Below are 16,130 nucleotides of genomic sequence, written 5' to 3' on the forward strand. Positions count from 1 at the left end.
ATGTTCAGAAGACTTTAGAAAATGTACATCTCATATAATCTGGCAGTTTATGTCTTGGTTTTAATCCCGAGGAAAATATGGATTTGTAAGAAGCTGTGCTGTTGTCACCACCACCACCTTCATTATCCTTCCTTGAACATGACTTTGCTGGGCGCCTTACATGTTATCTCATTCACTTCTTTCAGTGCTTCCATGAGGTACTGCCAATGATTTCACATCGGGACACGGTGGCTTGGAGAGGTTTTTACTCTCGCCTGGAGAAGGGGGTGTGCCCCTGGGATGTTCACTTTGATGTTACTTACAGTAATAAGAATTTGGAAATAACGTATTTCTCCAACACTGGCAGCAAGGGAGGTGAATAACTATGCCTCCTTACCGTGGCATAGTACGCAATCAAAATGCCATAATGACACAGGGATGGGTCCCTAATGCATTGTTTTGTTTTGTTTTTTTAAATATTATTTATTTATTCATTCATGAGAGACTCAGAGAGAGAAAGAGGCAGAGACACAGGCAGAGGGAGAAACAGGCTCCATGCAGTGAACCTGCTATGGGACTCGATCCCAGGACCGCAGGATCACGACCTGCGCCGAAGGCAGACGCTCAACCACTGAGCCCCCCAGGCATCCCCCTAATGCGTTATTAAGTGGAAAAGCTAGGCCACAACGCAGCATCTTACTGATATGTGTGTGTGTATACAGTATTTTTAAAACATTAAGGGATACTTTTGTATTTGCATTTCCTTTTACCCTTTGCTGAACCTCCTCCCTACCCACTATCCTTGGCATTAAAGTTCAGCCCTTTGGTGCTTATTGCCTCAGGGAAGGGATGTGAATAGAAAGCAGTAGAAGAGGAAAGTCATCAAGGGGCTTTGGCAACAGAGGCAGGGTGGATAAACTTTCCCCTGGCCTCACCCCAGAAAGAGATCCCCTGGGTTTGAGAGGGGTGGGGAGTAGAGGTGAGGGGGAGAAGGATGGCAAGAGTTGCTGAGAGCTTAGATGCTAAAGGATTCCTGAGAAAATGTTGGGAGCCCTGTCTATCACTTGGCTGGGATGCCGGAGGCTGCAAGGAGGTGGAGGATGCTTCAAAGGCTCTGAGAACCAAGAGATCTGAGGCCAATTCCTGAGAGGCCTTTGACCCCTGAGAGGGAGTATTGTGGGGAGAGGGTCCTGTGATGAGACTCCAGGCAGTTTCTGTGACACACCGGGGCTCGTCCCTGCGCTGCAGGGGACCCATGAGGCAGAGGCACTTGACCTGCGGGGCTTGGAGAAGGGAGTGAGGGGCTGTAGGCTGAGAATGGTCTGGATGGACGCCTGGATCCATGGACCGGATCCCCTTACCCCTGACTCTCTCTGCTCTGGATCCTCCTCGCCTTCTTCAGCCACCATGGGAATTTGGAGAAAACTCCAGGGAAAGGAGACAGGTTCAACTAGCAAGACTGAGCTCCTGCCTGCAGTGCAGCTCAGGCTCCTAACAGAAATTAAGTTGAGCTAGAGGAAATAAAGATTTATTTCTTGCCCACCTGAAGCTGTGGGCTGGGATTTATGCTCACTGACACACAGGAAAGGAGTCGAAGAGCACATTGCAAAATTATGATTCAGTGATTATTGTTGAGTGATTTCTGCTTTCTTTTTGGCGCTTTCCTCTGCGTGGGTTTTTTTTTTTTTTTCCATAGAACATTCATTAATTTTGAAATTAGGTGACAAAAAGGGATTTCAGATCCTTCCACGACAACCACAATAGCTCACCTCTACTAAGGAAGGAAGCTCAATATGCTGGGCATTGGGCTGGCCACTTTTCTTTTTTTCAGGAAGTCATTAGTATTTTATTTTTTATTGAGGTATAATTGACATACAACCTTCCAATGAGTTTCAGATGTACAACACAACGATTCGACATCCTTATATGGAAAGAAATGGTCCGACCACCAAGTGGCTGGCCACTTTATGTTATTCCGTTCATTTATTCCGTTCATTTCTTGCGACTGCCCTACGGGGTAGGTACTATGGTGATCACATTTTACAGATAAGAAATTTGAGGCTCTGAGAAGTCAAGCAACTGACTTCAAATGACAGAAATGTGTTAACAGTGCAGGTCTATCTGGCTTCCAAGTCTTGTGCTCTTTCCATCATGCCCCATTGTCTATCAGGGGAACTTTTTCTGCTAAACACGAAATTAGCCAAAGCATCTGGGATGGGTTTAGGGATTCCAAGTGAGCACAGGTGCTGAGCAGAGCTGGCCTTGCCAATAAACAGAAGAGTCCATACAAAGGGCTGACCAGCATGGGGCCCGAGGACACAGCTGTCTGTACAGTGTGAAAGGAAAACTTGCCATGATGAATTATATTGATGTAACAATGAAAGAATCGTTTTTGAAAGAAATGAACTGTTATTAAAACACAAAGGCACATGAATCGCATCAACATTGATCTGCTCAGTGTAATTTCTGAACTAGGCAGTATTTTTTTTAAGATACGTTCTCATTGAAGTTTGACATAAATAGAGAAGCTCACACAGAGACCCGGTATACAGCTTGATGAATTTTCTCAAAGTGAGCATGCCCATGTGGCCAGCTCCCAGATCAAGAAACAAGCATTTTGAGAACCCCAGAAGATCCCCTTCATGCCCTCTGCCAGCTACCTCTCCCCCCCATGAACAACCACCCTGACTTCTAACATTTTAGATTAGTGTTGCCTGTTTTTGAACTTTATGTAGATTGAATTTTCTGAACATTATATAAGTGGATTGTACAGTATATTTGTGAGATTTATCCATAGTGTTTATGTAAAATTTGTGCATGTTATTGACATATAGCATTTCACAGTCCATATTAATTTTGAGTGACTATATTTAATGTATGCAAATAGATCCAGTTGAATTCACCCATTCTTCTGCTGATGGCAGGTGCTTCTGAGGAGCCCCCCTGAGTAGCCAGGAATAATTAAGAAGTTACTCATAAGGGAGGTATAAAGGGTTTGTGGGGAAGGAGGAGCACATGGGGACTCCAAAGAGAATTTGGTCTTCATTCAGGCAGTAATTACTGAGTTCCTTCAAAGTGTCAGGCTCTGGATGTGGTGCTGTGAACACAGGGATAAATAAATATCATTCTTTTCTTTGAAAAACTCAGTCTAGCTGGAAGATAGTTGTGTATATAACTAGCGGTGACAGTGCGTGATAACAGACAAACACCCCTGTTGTTTGCCTACACAACAACTATTTTCCATTACTCCTTTGTTCATAGAGCCATGAGTCTTTTTTTTTTTTTTTTTCATGTCACCACGTTCTGGAGATAGGTATGTCCCTTCCAGTCCCAAGGGATAAACCATGACTGGACCAAGCCAAGTGTAATCCCCACTTCTAGGGACTGTTTAGGGGTCGGCATGTGACTAGATCTGGCCAATGAGATCTGGACTCCTCCCTCCTGACTTGAGAATAGTTGTGCATAGACATGGCATTTGGAAAGGAGGCAGTTATACTGGGACAACACCAAGGATGAAAACCCAAATGCTGAGTTCTGCAATATGAAAAGAGAAAAGTGCCAGATTCCCAGAGATTCTTGTTGAACTGCTGTGCCAACCCCAGAACAGTCCTTGCCCCAGACTTCCTGTTAGGGGAGATAATCAGATCCCTTCAGCCTCTGTCAGGACTCTGTAGCTGGGAGCAGGCTTTTCCCAGGGGATACATGTGTGTAGATTGCTGCAGGAGTGTGGGGGAGAGACGTGGGTGTTGACATGGAAAGCACCATGGAAGGTCTGGGGAGAGCAAATTTCTCCCCAGATGAGTCATGGAGGATAAACAGGCATGTTAGAGAAGGAAGGGGGATGGGAGAGAAACAATCCCACTTAGAGGAAAGGGTCTGAGCAGGATCATAAAAGCCTTTGAGGGACAGGTTAGAAATCTGGCAAAACTCAATCCCAGGATGCACCAAAGACAGGTGGGAGCCTAGAAATTCAGGGTGAGGTGAGGCTGTGTAAGGGTCTTCTGTGCAATTTCACCTTGAGGTGAACTCATTGCCTAAGCCTACTTTCATTTTGGCAGAAGTTCTGGGTTTCTTCAAGCTCTGATTTTAATATTCACTAGTTAAGATTGATTAAGAATCTTCAAACAGGATGCTTATTATTAATGGCAAGGTCTTGTCCTGAGTTAACGTGCCTCTAGAAAGGCAGGTTACAGGTACTGAAAGTTTAACTACTTGGGTAGTGCCTGAGTCAGAATCCATGCCCTGCTCGTAGAGAATCTTCTCTACAGAAAGCTCCAAATGCCTTGTGTGACTTATGTTTGCAATATGGCATGATCTGGGACACACATTTGCATATTTGGAGGTACACGGGAAGTCTAGCAATATGAAATACCTTTTGAGGAGTCACACAGCTAATTAGAAGAACAGACAAGGGGTGCCTGGGTGACTCAGTTGGTTAAGCATCTGCCTCCGGCTCAGGTCATGATCCTGCGGTCCTGGGATCGAGCCCCACGTCAGGCTCCCTGCTCAGGGAGAAGGAGTGTCTGCTTCTCCTTCTCCCTCTGCCCCTCTCTCCTTGTTTGTGCTCTCTCTCTGTCTCTCAAATAAACAAAGAGAATCTTTAAAAGAAGGAAGAGGAGGAGGAGGAGGAGAAGGAGGACAGACCAGACGACTTCCACATCTTCTGGTTCCTCTGCACCAAGTGCCATCTAATTTATCACCATCCCGAGCAGGTGGAAGAGGCTCCAGGAGTGGTGGATACATCATTGACTCAAGGCTTCCAGCCTCCACCCCTTCTACTGGTTATCTATTGCTTTGGAACAAAGTATGGCACAACTTAGTGTCTTAAAACACCAGAATCATCTATTTTGCCTGTAAATGTGCAATTTGGACAGGACTTGGAAGGAATAGCTCATTGTTGCTGCATGCAGCCTCAGCTGGAGTAATGCAATGGGGATGGTGGCTGAAGGGTGCCCTTTAGAAATGGCTCACCCATAGGGATGGCAAGTTGGTGCTGGCTATTGTTTGGATACTGAGCCTCAGCCATCTCTCTGGGCCTCAGTGCTGTCCATAGGGGCCTCTCCACAGGCTGCTTGGGCTTCCTCATAGTATGGTGGTCATGTTCGAAGACAGAGCATCCCAAAAGAGAAAGGCAGGAATGCATGACATTTTTTTAGGACTTAACCTTGGATGTCACATAGCGTCACTTCTGATGTACTCTATTGGACAGGCAGCCATCAAACCCACCCAGGCTCAGGGAGGAGGGGAAGCACCACGGTCCTAAAAGAGCTTATAGGAAAGAAGATATTATTGCAGCCATTTTTACAAAGTGCAATCTGCCATGATCCTTTACCAGAGGCTCCAGAATTACTCCACAAGTTCATAAACTTTATCTTTCATAAGGATAAAGATGTCCTAGGGAAAAGCGGAGAAAAACATAGCTGTAGCCTGGGGCACAACAGGTAACTCAGCCCAGGGGCCAGATGCCATTTCTGTGTTCTTTGTATCCCTCCTTCCCTCTGGACGTAGAACCCTCCCTGTCCTTTTGCAAACTATCATAATCCTGGCCTGGCCAATCAGAATATTTACCCCATTTTTCTAGCCATAATTATTGGTTCTGGGGTAGTTATCTGACCCAAGCCAGGCCAATGGGAGTGAGCCATGGAACCTCAGCCAAAGCTACTGAGAAGTCATTGGCTCTAAGTACGGGTAAGCTTAGAGCTCCTTCCTGGGCTGCATCTTTTCTAAGGTTCCACGTGTAAGAGACTGTCGAGGAATGAAACCAAAATCCGGAAGGCAAAGCTGAGAGGTGAAGAGTGAGAAGGATTTCTGATCACATTGTTTGCAGACTTGGTTTTGACTATTTGCAATGGCGCATCTGCCTCTGGAGTTTTTGTTTATACAGTTGACCCTTGAACAACACAGATTTGAATTGTGCGAGTCCACTTGTATGTGGATTTTTTTTTCACAGTAAATGTATTTTCTCTTCCTTATGATTTTCTTTCTTTCTTTCTTTTTTTTTTAAGATTGTTTATTTATTCCCGAGAGACCACAGAGAGAAGCAGAGGCATAGACAGAGGGAGAAACAGGTTCCCTGCCTGGAGCCTGATGTGGGACTTGATCCCAGGACCCCAGGATCAGGCCCTGAGCCAAAGGCAGACACTCAGCCAGTGAGCCACCCAGGTGCCCCTTTATGATTTTCTTAACATTTTCTTTTTCTAACTTACTATATTGTAAGAATATAGTATATAATACAACAGATGAAATATATACTAACTGACTGTTTACTTTGTTCCTGCCAATAGTAGGTTATTAATAATTAAGTTTTTGGGGAGTCAAAGTTCATACTCAGATTTTTTGACAGTTCAAGGGATTGGGAACCCCTAACTCCCACGTTGTTGAAGGATCACTGTGTACACCAATCAATTTTCTTTGGGGCATAAGCCAGGTTGAATTGAGTTTCTGGCACATGCAGCCAAAAGTGTTCTAATTAATGTAGTGAGCTTCCTACATAAATATTAACACAGAGAAATTGAGTTAGAAGTTTGCAATATTCTCCTTGGAAAAATGATTCAGAGTCCCAAGGACATAAAGTCACCATGTAAAATATACGCTCCTCCAGAATGGACAGATTAGAGGTGAGGCTGACCTCAAAGAAACGGTCTTATGGCTAGGTAAGGCTTGCATGGCTAAGGAAATATCAGACATGCTGGGTTGGTTCTGCTGTGTGTCTGACACCTGCTTCTGGTCGCTGTTAGTGTGATATGGGACTCTGGGCAGGATAGTATATATTCATTAATCTAATAGAGTTCCCATCCATCCATTCATCTATTCATCCATCCCTCTCTACATTTGCCCTTTAATTAAATACATATTGATTGAGTTTAAGTAATTGGCACAAGGCTTTCAGAGAGGGAGGACTTGAAGTGCTCCATCAAGGTCAAATTAGCAAGACTTTCTGTGCCTGGTGGCTGGAGCTCAGCCAGATGCCCTCTTTTTTCATCAGATCAAAATCAGAAAATCTAAGTTAGGTACTTGCTCATTTCCCTTTAGTGCTCCTACTTGATGATTCAAACAACTTTCAAATGGATAACTCAGAATGTGATCTGGTCCAATTCTCACGCCTGGGATGGGAAAACCCAACTTGGGGAGTGAGAGGGATTTATGCCAAGACTTGACATCTACTCCAGGCCGGTGACGCCATCACTCCACGGTGGCTGGAGGGTCAGGAGGGGACTGACCACACAGTTCTGGGGCCCTAGGGCCAGCAGAGAATCAGAGGCAGCTGGTGTGATGGGCACAGTGGATGGGACCCACACGGGCAAGGAGAGTGGGAAAAGAGCTAGGAGCCACAGAAAAGCTGCCCCTGTGGTTTTCCCCCCACAGATTAAGCGTGTCTGCGTAGACTGCCCTGCAGGATGGGATTTCTACACGTTGGCCCCAGGACCATGGGAAGGGCCTGCCCCGGGCGGGCTCACAGAGGGTGCCGGGCTGCTCTGCCCCCCGACTTCTCTCCTCCACAACGGAAATTGCGGACTTGTTCCTGCTTTGCTCTGGACCAGGGATTATGGAGCTTAAACTTGCTCCTTCAAGCCATGTTCAAGTTTTTGACTTAAAAGGGAAATGTTTCATTTTAGGCCAAATGCATCCCCCCCCTTCCCCCTTCTTGGAAAGAGAACAAAGCAATTCAAATCAGAAAACAGAGGGAACTCCGTGCGCACTGTCCACAGGGACCCGGCTCCCAACTGGATCCGACGGAATTTGATTGAAGTACAACTGAACCCCTCTGCGTTTGTTCAAATGTCATTTAAATAGAAACGTTTCAAATCTCTGCCAAGTAACTGCCCAGGGGGTGGCGTGGAACGGAGTCGGGGCCCTCTCGGCTCTGCAGGCTGCTGGGGCAGGAGACCATGGGGCGGGACCCAGGCCAGGGGGGACTCAGCCTTGCTCACAGTGGGGTGGGGGAAGCAGTGGGAAGAGAGAGGAGCTGGGAAGAGGAAGGGGGGAAGGGGGTGGGGGTGGACACCCTGGGCAGTTTTTACTATACAGGTACACAGCACAAATGAGACACCAGATGCCTGCATCTTGGCATCTTATTTATTTATTCATTTATTTATTTATTTTTGAAAGATGTAGACAAATCTAAGGCCTGGAAGGATCTGTGATCAGGAGAGCCTTGAGCCTTCAAGGTTTGGCTGGTCACCCCTTTAGTGTCATGAGGATTTTAATGTCAGTACACCATGCAGGGGCTGTTTTTAGCTGGTCAGTTTGGAAAGGAGACACCATCTCTGGCTTGCCTGGGTTTTGTCAAGGCAAGTGGATAGGATCTGGCTTGGGGGTGGGGGTGGTGCTGAGGGTGTGGGTCTCCATTTCCTGACCCAATGTGGTAAAGGCAGCCAGGGAAGTCAGGGGCTTGATGCTCTTGGTACCCAACCCCAAGAGTCTGTAAGCAGAGTCACAGTGAGCCCTGGTGATGCCCAATAGGGAGGATTCTGGATATCTTATCCTCCCCTCAACTGTAATGGGTACCTTTTTATGTTTTGTATTTTCTAGTTCTGGGTAAAATCTTATGATGGAAGAAATCTGCTACTAATAGCACTGAGAACCACAGAAGTAGATATTTAGAATGGCCCCTTGTTCTGATAGTCTGATAGTCTATGAGATCAAAACTGGGAAAAGATTAGAGTGGGGTCAATCCTTCACTCCTAGGGACCCATTAACATGGGAAGGAATGAATTTACTCATCGTGACCTTTCTTCCCAGGACAGTAGGCTTACCTGGCTGTTGGTTAAAAAACATTGTTGATATCAGGATAGATAAGCGACTCATTCAACATGTGTGACTCATATCAAATCTTCAAGACACAATTATGTCTGATGCCTGTGTTTTTCCTTCAGTCTTTGTTTATGGAAAGGCTATAAAAGAGGGCTTCCCACATTTCTCAGGATGAGGACAACTTTACATATCAAAAGGCTGCTGCTGACCCTCAACTAGTAGTGGTTGGATTTTCCTTATGTGTAGACAGAAAATATCTAATGAAATAAATCCACTCTAAATTTAATAGTTCTTTGAAATGAGCTTGCATTTTATCACTACATCTACTTATATTTGAAAAGTCATTGCACATATATGTGTTAGACATTATTTATTCATTCTAGATATAATGCTCAGTATCAAGATGATTTGAGAGTATTCACAGTTACTTCAGTGTTCAAGGATTGGTAAACATACATACACACAAACTTGCTGTTGTATATAGATGAAGCATGGCAATAGTTGAGTCTATGTTTCCTATCACTCCATCATTCCATTTCTTTTTCCTGCTGAATCTGAAATCCAGCCTCAGAACCCTTCTTAACACAGTGCTGTAAGAAATTCCTTTCTATGGAAGTTGGCACATGAGGTCACACATACACTCATTTCCTTCCTCTGAGATAGACTGCAAGGTTTTAGAGGGTAGGGGTCTAGAAAGATGCTTATTTGGCATTGTTCTGAGCCTAAACACAATAATGAAAAATTTCTAGAACTTGGAAAAGATTCACATGGGTCTGGATTAATCAGGCTGGTCAGTGACTTATGCAGATAGATTTAGGGGACTCAGAGAAAGTGCAGTATTGGTGATCCTACAAGATGAGCCTTCCCTCTGAATTGAAATTATTAACTTAAAGATGTATGAGAAGAGCAGTCTAAGAGTCACTAAAGTTAGTTCTCCCTGTCTTATAGACCTTTTTGTTCTCTTATCTTAGAGAACCTCTTAAAGCAGCAGGGTACTCAAAAGGATACATTTCCTTTCATCACTATGTTCAGCAAGAAGTAGCTCTGAGGAGTCCCTTTCTATGAGGATCACCAATGGAGATGGTCGTTCCTGCACTGAGAAAGGACCCCAAGGTATGAAGGAGCTGCTCACTGTAACTCAGCCAAACACAGAAATCACAGACCTTTAGAACTGAAAGAGACCCAAGACTGATCTCTTTATAGATCAGAAAACTGATCCCCACATTGATGGTCCACATATAATTAATTGCAGCCTTAATAAATTAATTATCTAATTGGGCACAATGAGGCTTTTATAACTTTGCTCAAATTTCAGTGACCTCAGTTAAAAATCACAGAAGATATACCATTTAATTTCAAGATGGTCTGCCAAACCCCAAATCAAATTCGTTGTGCATCTCCACATTCTTGGTGATAAATTACACTTGGTAGAAATTAGTTCATTTCTTTGAAGTGGCCATGGAATAATGGATAGGCAGACGTAAAATGCTCCCACATTGGGGTGACTTGGACAGAAACCCTGTGTCATTCAGCTGTTATCACAGAATCATGGCCATATCAGCTTTCATTAGCTTGTGTAGGACAACTACTCTGTAGGACAGATATTGTCCTCTTCCATATATTAAGTAAGTTCCCTTATCTGACCATACCTTTTCTTCCACTCCCTTTTCAGATATTAAAAGCCATGGGATCAAAATCCCAGCTGGCTTTCTTGGAAGAATTGGCTAGCCAATCCTAAAATTCATATAGAAATGAAGGGACCCAGGTGGCGCCCAGGTGGCTCAGTTGGTTAAGCGCCCAACTCTTGATTTTGGCTCAGGTCATGCTCTCAGGGTCCTGGGATGGAGCCCTATGTTGGCCTGTGTGATCAGCAGGGACTCTGCTTGAGGATTCTATCTGTCGCCCTCCCTCTATCCTCCCCTGCTTGCACGCATGCTCTCTTTCAAATAAATAAATAAATCTTAAAAAAAAAAAAAAGAAAAGAAATGCAAGAGATCCAGAATAGCCAAACAATCTCAAAAAAGAATGAAATTGGGGGACTCTCTCTTGATTTCAAAACATACCACAAAACTATAGTAATCAATCCCGGTGTAAGGATGTACCTATGGATAAATGGAATAGAATTGAGAATCTAGAAATAAACCCATGCATTTGTGATCAGTTGACTTTGAACACACATGGTGAGACAATTCAATGAGGGAAAGAATAATCTTGTCAACAAATGGTTCTGGGACAACTGTGAATCCACATGCAAAAGAATGAAGTTGGGCCCCTACCTCATACCATATACACAAATTGCCTCAGAATAGTCAAAGACCTAAGTGTGAGAGCTAAAACTTTTAGAAGAAAACATCAGTGAAAATCTTCATGACCTTGGATTAGGCAACAGTTTCTTAGATATGACACCAAAGGCACAAGCAACCAAAAAAATGATAAATTGGACTTTATCAACTTTCAGTACTTCAGAAGTGCCTGGCTGGTTCAGTTGGTTAGGTGTCTGACTCGTAGTTTCAGCCCAGGTCGTGATCTCAGCATTCTGGGATGGAGCTCCATGTCTGGCTCCATGCTCAGTGTGAAATCTGCTTGAGATTAAAAAAAAAAAAAATTAAATGCTTCAAAGGACACTATCAAAAAAGTGAAAAGACAACCCACAGAATGGGAGAAAGTATTTGCAAATCATATATCTGATACGATCTAGTGTTCAGAGCTCTTGCAACTCCAAAATAAAAAGGCAAATAACTCAATTAAAAAATGGACGAAGGATTTGAATGACCATTTTACCAAAGAAGACACATGAATGGCCAATAAGCAGATAATGCTCAACATCATTAATCATCAGAGAAATGCAAGTAAAAGCCACAATAAGATATGACTTCATACTCACTGGGATGGTTATAATCAAAAAGACAGACAATAGCAAATGTTGGTGAAGATGTGGAGAGATGTTGCTGGTGGGAATGTAAAGTGGTGCAGCCACTTTGGAAAAGTTTGGTAATTCCCCCAAAAGTCCAATATGGAGTTACCATAAGATTCAGCAATTCACTTTTAAGTATACACCCAAGAGACTTGAAAACAAATATCTACACAAAAATTGATGTGTGAATGTCTACAGCAGGATTATTCATAAATGCCAAAAGGTGCAAACATCCCAAATACCCATCAACTGATGAAAAATATTCCTATGCAGAAATATTTTTCTACCGTAAAATGAAACAAAGTGCTGATGTATATGTTACAACATGGAGGAATTTTGAAAACATTATGCTGAGTGAAACAAGCCAGACACACAGGCCACATATTATATGATTCCATTTATATGAATGTCCAAAATAGGCAATCCATAGAGACAGAAAATATATTAGTGGTTTTTGAAGGCTGAGAGTTGGGGATGGGGAGGGAGTGACTGGTAATGGGTACAGGATTTCTTCTAGAGGTGATGAAAATATTCTGGAATTACATAGTGGTGAAGGTTGGAGAACTTTGGGAATACACCAAATCCCACAGAACTGTGTGCTTTTAATGAGTGAGTTTAATAGTATGTGAATTATATTTCAGTTTTTAAAAAAAGGCCATGGGGATGAATTTGGGAAATGGATTAGGAGAGTCAAGGGGGAAAGCAAGAGCTAAGTGGCATCAAGACTCATTTCTCTTGTCCATGCTAGCATTTTTCATGATCATCAAATGTGAGTGGGGCATGGAAGAGGTCACTTGTGTGTAGTGACAGTGGCCCAAACTAGGTGACCAGGATGTGCATATTTTGGTCTTGTTTCTTCCATTGCTTAGTGATTTTAATCTGGTCATTGGATATTTGCTGATTTTCTCTTATGCATGTTGGTGGTTTGGCACAGAAGAAAGAACATGAGACTCATAGCCAGAGAATCTTGGTTCTTCCCTTAGCTCACTGAAGGATCCTGGGCAGGTTATTTGGCCCACCATCAACCTGAATTTCCTCATCTACAACATGGTTTGATGGGAAGACTCATTGTCAAGTTCCAGGCACCTGGTCTATATCCATTCAAAATTAGTGCCTTGCTTTCCCTTCTCATCTTCCCAGAGTGGTGAGACCTTGTATCTATACATGAGAGAATAGGAGTAGGGGAAGGATGGGTGAAGAGGAAAATTGTACCCTCATGTGCCCTCACTGAGGCTCTAACAGGGAAAGAATCTGTTCACAGCCAAACCTGTCAGGTCTAGATTTCATCTGAGGGCAACTTCCCAGGAGCTCTATGAGAATTCAGCTGAACCAAAAGGCTCAGGGCTGGATGAATTTCCCAACCAGCAAACCACCATAAACCAGGTTAACTATGATGAGTTTCTGGAAACCTGAGCCTCTGTTGCTTCCTCTCCTCTCCACTGGAAAAATTCAGATTGCTTACCAGGTTCCTAGATACTTGCCCCACTGTACTGGCTGCTGTGATGTCACTGGGCTTCCTTAGTGACGTCCCTGCCACCCCCTCCTTACCATCAGAGAGAGCCCTCAGCAGAGGCGGAAACTGAGTCAGAGGGTCCTTTCCAGAAGTCAACCCCTTCTCTTCACCCTCCTTCCATAAACTCTGACCCGCAGCTGGTTTTCGTTCTCCTTCTCTCTCAAGCTGTGAAGAATATCTCTTCCTAACACTTGTCAAAAATTAGAGCGAGACCTGCTTTCAAATGTTCTGTCTGTACTTGCCGGCCAGGAAGGCAGGTTTGTCTCTAAAGAATTTGCATTTACAATTCCAAATATGCACTTGTGCTAAGACGAAAGAATGTCTCCTCGCTTTCAAGCTGGGTTTGGCGTGACCTCTAGGTTTTAATATTTTCAACAAAGTGTCGTTTGACAATCCAGTCTTCTCCAGAGGAGAAGAGTGAATGTCCCTTCATACACACATACCGACTGGATTGAGAGGCAGATGGGAAGCCTTCGCCCAGAGCCATCTACTTTATTTTAGCATTTGCTGTCACTCTTTATTTAATTTTTGAAAATCTCTGCAGAAACATTGTTGTTTTCATTTCTCAGTTTTAGCTTCTTTTTTGGTTAAGACGGTCAACACAAGCTTTCTTAAGAAGACACAAAAGCATCCAGCCAGGTGGGGTTTCCCATCTGTCTCTCCATCTCTCCCATCCAACCCAGCACCCCATGTGGTCTCTTCCCAGCTCCAACAGGGGGGAACCTGGTGACATCCTCCAGGTCTTAATTGTGTCTGAGGGCAGCATCCTGGGAATCCTGCAAGAACCCCACAGACTGTACTCTTCTAGGGCTGCGCCCAAAGGGTGATAAGCAGTCCTGCACCAAAGGCCAGCTCAGAGTGTGTGCTTCTGGGACAGGTGCAGCTGGGCAGGAGGCCAGGAAGAAGTTGTCTCATGCTTCAGAAGTCCTCTTTATGGGTCCTGGTCTTTAGCTTTGTACCCCTTCTCCCCTCTAAGCCCCAAAGGCCCCATCTTGACAAATACGTGGTAGCCACTCCATGGCTCAGCCCGTAGATCAACTTGTCACAATAATCAGTGCTAACCCAGGCCACGTCACCTTGCCCTGTTTTGCTTAGAAGTCGGTGGAACAGCAGGATCTCTCACGACAGCTTCATTCAACACTCCAACAGGCCTGTGGGCACAGGATGGGGCAGGTTGACACAGATGCTGGCCTCCCTGGTGCGCAAGCAGGTGTCTGATAACCTCTCTCAGACCACCCTCACCATGAAGACCGCCCTTGTGTTTTGGGGCAAGAGGCCAGTCTTTGGAGAAACTTTCAGACACCCACACACAAGCTGCCCAGGGCCCCAGGGCTGGCTGGGGTGTGAGGACCAGAGCCCACACTGAGAAAGCACATAGGAATATTGTGCAAGGTCTCTCTGATTAACGTGGCCACCCTCCACCTGTCAATACTACCAGGAAACGGGCTCACGTCCATGGTCACAAAGCCAGGAAGTCATCAAGCTGCAGCCTGGCTGGAGGCCCTCTGAGCTCTGGGCCCATGCATGTATCACTGCACCACCTGTAACAACAGACGTAACCCCTCGGAGGCCAGGAGATGTCCAGCCGTCAGCGTGTGCTCTCAACTTGTAAAAGTCTTTGCACGTTTCCCTCTAGTATCTCTTTATCTTCTCCCAGGAGATCTCAGACAGAGTGGTCCAGGGAGATGCCACACCTGGCACTGGTCTCTGCCCCGGAGGGACTCCACCAGCCATGGTGCAGCCAGCTCCCACCAGCATGTGGGCAGCTACCCTCTCCTGAGGTGGCCCCTGGGCTTAGAAAGGCCTTCATTTGCACCCTGAACGTACGGGGCTCACTGTACCAGGGAGGAATGTCATCGAATGGGTCCCTCAGAGCACCGGGAAAGGCTGCCCGGCCCTGGGTGTGCGGTGCTTCTGGACAGTTCCCATCTGCGTGTCCCCCACAGTAGGGGTGACGGAAGATGTTCGAAAATTCTTACACATTACATTTTATCTAAAAAAAAAAAAAAAAGAAAAGAAAAGAAAAGAAAAAAGAAAAAAAAGAAAAGAAAAAACCTACTATATTGGGCAGCCCCGGTGGCATAGCGGTTTAGTGCCGCCTGCAGCCCAGGGCGTGATCCTGGAGACCCTGGATCGAGTCCCATGTCGGGCTCTCTGCATTTAGCCTGCTTCTCCCTCTGCCTGTGTCTCTGCCTCTCTCTCTCTCTCTCTCTGCATCTCTCTGAATAAATAAAATCTTTAAAAAAAAAGTTCATGGAAAATTACATTCTACTTCACCACGTATCTGTTTCTTTTTTTGTCTTTCTTTTAAAAAATTGTAGTACAATGCATATAACACAAAATTTACCATTGTAACCATTCTTAGGTATACAGTTCAGTGGTAGTGAATTCATTCACATCGTTGCGCAAATATCACCACTGGCCATCTCCAGAACTTTTTCATCCTCCCAAACTGAATCTCTGCCCCCAGTAAACAGTAACTCCCCATCTTGCCTCCCCCAGCCCCTGACAACCACAATTTTAGTTTCTGTCTTTCCGAATTTGGCTACTCTAAGTACCACATATAAGTGGAACTGCTTCACTTTGCATAATGTCCTCAAGGTTCATCCGTGTTGCGGCATGTGTCAAAATCTCCCTCTTTTTAAAGGCTGAAGAATATTCCATTTGATAAACAAATGAAAATATATGAATAAAACATATATATGTTTACATATACATACAGATAAAATATAAAAAACAAATTATTCACTTCATAAGGTCTGTGGGGACCAGATAGTACATATTTTAAGTCTTATGGGCCACATGGTCTCTGTTGTAATCACAAAGCTGCCTAGCTGTGTGGTAGTAGTATAGGCAGCATAGACATAAATGAATGGAGGCATCTGTGTTCCAATAAAGCTTTATTTACACAAGTAGGCAGTGGGTTGGATTAGCCTGAGGGTAGTAGTTTGTAGTTCCCGGGTCTGGGGG

The sequence above is a fragment of the Canis aureus genome, chromosome 16 (genome assembly GCF_053574225.1).
Source record: "Canis aureus isolate CA01 chromosome 16, VMU_Caureus_v.1.0, whole genome shotgun sequence".
NCBI lineage: Eukaryota > Metazoa > Chordata > Mammalia > Carnivora > Canidae > Canis > Canis aureus.